Below are 7,204 nucleotides of genomic sequence, written 5' to 3' on the forward strand. Positions count from 1 at the left end.
GTTTGTAATGTATATATATTAAGGTTTTTATGATGTTTCAAGAGCAATAAAGAGTTAATAAATAAATAAATAAATAATTCTAAATAACTACTACACACGGTTGTATCTATCTTGTAATTTGAGAAAAATTAACGGTAACCATCCTGTTTTCACAACTGACTCGCAGCGATACCGCGGCACAAAACCTTCGCTTTACATAAAACAAATATTTTGTTAAAAGCTTTAAGATATGCATTCTTCGAGAGACGCGCAGACACACCAGATTGCATTTGGCGTGAAAATTTAATAAGGTCAGCTTTAGCTAGAAAATACAGCCAATGCGAGAAAAATTCCCCATTCTATGCAAGGAGCATTACCGTTGCATTACCAGGAGTGGGTTTATAGCTTCGTGGAAATGTTTTACGCGCATCAATTGTGAACACTGCTGCTTTATATTAAGTGATTTGAAGGAGAGATGGGATATATGCGCTGAAAGTGGAAATATGACGATGGAAATGGGATTATCCATACGTCATCAGGGCAGGGCATATAGCTCATGGAAGATGCATTTAAAAGCAAAAATTAACCATTGGTATTGCAAAGGAAGATAATACAAAATTTTGTACTTACTATGAAATCTCATACATTTTATAATGTTACAATGCTTAATGCTAATTTTTTGGATATTTCTCGTTTTATTTATAAAAAGTTATTATTGTCATTTTACTCATTAGGAAAAGTTCTTTAGTTATCAGCTTGAAGTTTTTTTTTTACGTCATAGTCGGCAATGGAGCTGGTGGGTCGCCTGATGGTAAGTGCTACCACCCCTCATAAACATTTGGAGAGGTGTAAAGTCGATTGCAGACCTAACAGATTAGGAAAGGATTGACTAGAAGAATTAAGGAAAAGACTGGATAAGGAAAAGGATATGAGCCTCCGGCTCCCCCACTCGGCGAACGAACACAGCAGTATGCTATTAAACGCCGGTCTTCTGTGGGATGTGATACTTCCCCAGTGCGAGCTGGCCCAATTCATACCGAAGCGTGCTCGACAACCACATATAAAAGTTTTTTTGTAATAATAATGTAATAGTTCAAGCGAACAAAATCTTTAGGTTTATATTATTAGTATAGATTTGTAAATTGGTCGCAATGAAACTCAAGAAACGGTAAGAAAAAACTTTGTGTTTATATACATTTGTGATGTGAATGCATATTATGTAGATAATATTTATGTACTTCTAACCTATCCTCTCATTTATACTATTATTTTACACAGTGTGTTGCCTGGAAGAGATCACTCTTAAGCGATAAGCTGCTCCTCTGTGCATGTTTAGTTTTTATTTTAATAATCAATATATATTATCTTTGTATACCAGCACAATAATGTACAAAAAATAATAAAAAATGTGTGGAGAAATTCTTTAGTTTTCATAAAGCAAAGCTTTATATTTCAGTGCAAGTAAAGTCCTTCTAAGACAAAAGCTAAATTGATTGATAATAGAATGACTTATCGAAACGAAAACAGCTTACGTTGCTTAGAAAATCTGCTGACACATTTTGTGAATGCACAGCTAAAACTATAGAGTCGCAAATACATAAATACTATTAAAATAAGTACTATTAAACTGCTAGGAGATGAAATTTTTCTAAAAGTAAAACAGTTTCCATTGCCTGTTAACTTAAGTAATGAAAATATATTAATTACTAGCTGGACACTACGGTTTTACTTGCATGGTAACGGGCTAGAATGTTGCCTATGTGTTAATCTAGACTATAATCTATATCCACCAAACTTTATACACATCCCAATAGAGGTTTCTGCGTGAAAGAGTAACAAACATCCACAAATTCTTTCAAACTTTCGCGTTTTTTATTTAAGTAGGATAAATCATTTTAAAATGATTACTCTTCCAGATATCTTAGCGTGTATGAACTCTTTTTGGTAGAAACAAACATGAATGAATGAATTAATGAATGAAATGAATGACATTATCATTTCTAACAACAAATTCATATAATTAGCGCTCAGTTGAATAAAAATATACGACTGAAGAAGCGGTTTCTCATTCTAAAATATAGATAAGTAGTTACAATATCAACTCCATAGCTTTCTATGTTCAAAGCGCAATATGCGTTCGGCCTTACGAATGAGACGTCATTACTCAAAGTCCATCTGGTTTTACTCAGGTTTTTATATTATAATATCAAAATGACAAAAATATTACCCTAGAAGATAAGAGAAATTGGTGTAAGATTATATTATTATTATTATTTTTTTTTTTATGTCATACCGGGCAACTGAGCTGGTGGTTCGCCTGATGGAAAACGATAACCATCGCCCATGAACATTCGCAAAGGTAGTGCCTCTGCGAATGCGCTGCCCGCTTTTAGTGGGTAAGGGAAAAGGAACGGATTCATGACAGTAAAGAAGGAATGGACTGGGACGGGTGAGGAAAAGGAAATAGGCCTTTATAGGCATAATTATTATTGATGTATCAATATAATATAAAGTAATAAGTATATATTAAAATTGTGTGTTTGTCCTTTCACGTCGCAACGGAGCGTTCCAATGCTATGATAGTTAGCAGACTAAAGAGGGGTATAAGAGAATTTTATCGCGGGGAAAAATCTCATATTTATCAAAAATGCAATTTTAAATATATTGTAGTCCATCATAAAAATTACCTTTCTCAATTCCAAATAATATGATAATACCACAGATAAAATAATACTACACGAGTTAATATAGAATACATTCACAAATCATGCACTCATTTTGAATAAATTCATACATCTGACCTATCTAATATTAATATAGTATCGTCAGTCGTTATTGTAGGGCTTTTTAGTCATAATTTGAAGTAGTCTTTTTTACTTATTGCTATATTTTGTACTGTAATCAAAGATGTGAGAAGAATAAATAAATAATATACTAGCTTCTTGCTTGCGGCTTCACCCGCCTATCAGAAGGAAATTCCTATGGGAATAAAATGTCTCACCGTTATAGAAAATAGCTCATATCACACTCTTAACGCCTTACTATATGCAAAGACAAGAATCATATCATAAGATCACTCTATCGCGATGTAAAAAGCAAACAAACACCGTTTCGTATTAATAATACTGTACAACTAGCTGCGCCCCGTGGTTTCACCCGCGTTAGTCCGTATCCCGTAGGAATATCGGGATAAAAAGTTGCCTATATTTTATTCCAGTTATCCAGCTGTCTATGTACCAAATTTCATTGCAATCGGTTCGGTAGTTTTTGCGTAAGGGCAACAAACACACACATCCTTACAAACTTTCCCATTTAGATAGTAGGAACGATAGGATAGGATAGGATATTATAGTAACGAATAATTTTAGTAAGGATTAGTTTAAACATTTAGTAATGTAATAGGTTAGTTTTGCGATACTTATACTACGTGTTAATGGTCATTAACAACAGACAACAGTGATTGCTAAACTTCGATGCACATGTGATTTATGACTCTGTCATAGATAATTCAACCAACAGACGTGTTGTGTTTACACAAATAACAATGTTATAATAAAATTAAAACAGTCTCGGAGACTTATTACACTTTAATAATTAGTAAAATATAATTGGTTTTGTCTGGGAACATTTTTTATTAAATAATATTTTATCTTTAATTCCCGATTTATTGTCGTTCAAAAAATATGAATATGTAATAACATAATCAACGCGGGCGTGCTAAAAATATAATTAATATTGTTTATTTGGATACCAATACATAATTTTGTTATTTATTTATTTATTCATTTATTGTTTAGGATAGCCAACAATTGTTATAATTATATGAAAACACATATTAACACATCATGTGGTAACACAAGGTTATAAGCAATTAAGTTATGGCACTAATTTAAACCTAGCAAATGTTAAACAAGGCTTGGAATATTTAAATTCCATTTCTATTTAGTTCATTTATTTTCATTATTGAAATACTACAAATAGACAAAACGACACACAAATAAATCAGGAATAAGACGATTATAAAACACATATGATATTAATTACATATATTAAAATAGAAAAAATTAAAGTATGAGTCATGGATGCGTTTGTTTTTAATTCATACATTGTTATTAAATAATGTATTCAAACAACATATTGTTATTTTAAAATTAAAAGTTTAAATTTAATTCTAATTAATGAATTCTAGTAGATTCTAAGTCTATTAATAAAAGTTCAAATTTAATTAGTAGTCTAACAAAGTTGGGTGTTATTATTTATTAGAGAATTAACCAACACTGTCTGTATTTAAATCTATTAGATAACTGTGTGTTAAATGTAACTGAGTCTGGTCACAGTTTTTCGTAGCTTTAGGTTTTACTTTTGCCTCAGAATGCGTATTTGTGACGGATGCTCTATTATTTGAATAGATTTTCTACCGGCTTTATAAGCAAGTGGCTTGTCGCCAGTTTCGGTCGAGTAGTCAAAGAAAAGTATAATAAATATACAGTTTACTAAACAAGTATTGAGTAATGAAAAGTAAAAATGTACGTATTTGAGTTTTAGTCGCTATCACCCGGTTTTTGACAGACCACATACTAACGTATCATCAGTAGGTATCTACAACGACTTATATAATCGTTGACGTTCCATTTCATTGGAGAAATCAACGAATAAATCAAATTTAGCTAAACTGTCGGTCGCGTAGTTGATCTACACGCCGCAATATGACACTCCATAAATCGTCGATAACAAACGAACTGTGTGCGGTTCTTTGCGTTTTTATGATTTGCGTATGAATTTTTATGTTTTCGACATATATGTATATCGTAATCCGAAGCGACGATCTGCATTTCAATGCATTTTATTGAAAATAAAAATAGAATTTTATATCCACTGATGTTTACTATGGTACTTCTTGTAGTCCCGAAATGTGAATTAATTAAAATAAATGAGAATATTTTTATGTTTATTAAATTTATATTTTGAAAATAAACCGTAGAAAAGTTTAAAAATAAACAAAAGGCGTCTGAAATCATTTACGAAAAAGTTTAAACATAAAGAGTAGGTAAATATTTTATTTCTCAATTAACCAGGCACTTCTGAAACAGACTGTATTTACGTTGGCGCCAAAGTTTTCGGTAAAAATTAACGAATTAAAACTTCACTTGGTGTTGTTGTCACAGAAGTTGCGATTGCTGAAATCGAATTTCAACTGGTTTATACTATAATGCGAAAGTTTGTTTATTCGATAGAGTTCTTGTTTATAAATTACTTACTTATCTCTTTTGAGTATCTAATTTTGTCGAAAGGAATTTGCTTCATAGTTATACCTATAGTATTATTATAGTATTATTTTATCTGTGGTTGTACTATGTGTGAGCACTCCTATAATTTTTTGCATGTTTCAATTGCATTTACGCAATGAAATCTCGTTACAAACTTCAATTTAGAAATATAAAATAAAAAAAAAAGTTACAGCAGAATTCTAAATATTAGGTTTCGGATAGCATGACAAGTCATTAATTAAACATTATATTCCATCCAAAATAGTTTTTAAAACGTCTTAATTATAATTATTGTTTTAAAACAAAACTATGTATAGAAAATCTTGTCTAAATTACCTTGTATTTTAGACAAGATAGTCTATTTCCTAAAAAAACCTATCCAAAATTTATTTGCCGATTACACTATGGGTAAACGATAAATGCTGACGGTATCTCAGTTTCCTTCGAAATCTGAGTGAAATATATCGTACATGAAACAGCGCGGTCAGGGCCTGCTACTAAGCGATTACTTCCTAAATGTCCAGACAAATTCTGGCGTGAGATTCATTGGCCTGGCTGACAGTCGTCTGTCTCTGTCGTGTCCGTGCGTTAAATAATTTGCATGCTGTTTTATAACACTGCCGATTTTCTGAATTCAGTTATAATGTCTGATGTAAATAGTCCCATTAATTACGCGCTAGCATGCGTTATAGTTTATTTATGTTTTGTTCTACCTACTTTGATAATTGCTATTTTTGTCATAGGGATTGTTAATATCAAGATCATACGCAGTATTATGTAGTTACAGTATATTTTTTATAAATTATCAAATGATGTTGTTACGTCTGATAATATGTTCAATTATTGACGGTTATCGGTATCACTACGGAAGCCCGTACTAGCGTAGCGAGTATATTGTAATTTTACTGTAAAGACCAAAGTTAACGATGCGCCATTCAATTGACCTAGGTATAATCTGTACAAATTGTATTTAGTTAAGATCATAGTTAGTGCACATATTTTTAATTACTATATTATTGGTGTCTTTGTCTACAGCGTTCACTTTTCAGTTCTTTACTCACCAGAACCCATATATTGTAAAAGTAAAAATTTAATTTTAGCTTAAGTTTTTCCGAACCTTATTTATTACATTCAACATTTAATAATTTAATCGATTGGCATTTTTAATAATTCACTACAAATGGAATGTATATGAAATGAACATGTAAGAAATCTTCACTGGCAAGAGGGACGTAGATATATAGTACTAACTTTAATAATTTTTTTAAGAAAAACATTTCAAACGTCAATAATATTATTGATCGATCGTCGCCCTTTAATATAATATGGCTAATGCCTTTTTCAAACATTAAGTCTGCGGGATGTAACTTAAATTATTGAACGACTTTTTAAATACGTATATACGTATGAAAAATTGTACTAAGCCGTATTTATTGTTTTGCCTGTGTTACGATTGTATTTATAGATGTAATTTTTCTCTTAATTAAATAAATAAATAAATAAATATACTACCTATATACTAACCTTAATTACATACTAAGTATATACTAACCTAACCTATTGCATACAGCCGAGTGCCGAATATCTTTCAAGATACCTTCGTATCCTCTGTCCAACCATTGATTTATACCGTATAAAGAACAGAAGGCGCCACTTGCGATAAACAACTACCGCGTCTTGGACCAATATTGATAAAATACCAGCAACTATAACTTAACATTACTTTACCAATTTACCGCAATGCTTAGTCGGTATTATGATTAGAAACTGTATGAATTTTTGTGTTGGCGTTATTAGGAAATTGAAGATGTTATTTAAGCATAGTTTAATATAATAATCTGTTAATGATTAATAGGTCAAATCATGTCACAAGTTTAATTTAGAATCTCTTGTTCATGCTGTTCTTTATAGGACTTAGTAACTGAATTTCAGTATTAGATTATATTTATTTTATTTAT

Source organism: Zerene cesonia, chromosome 2 (assembly GCF_012273895.1).
Source record: "Zerene cesonia ecotype Mississippi chromosome 2, Zerene_cesonia_1.1, whole genome shotgun sequence".
NCBI lineage: Eukaryota > Metazoa > Arthropoda > Insecta > Lepidoptera > Pieridae > Zerene > Zerene cesonia.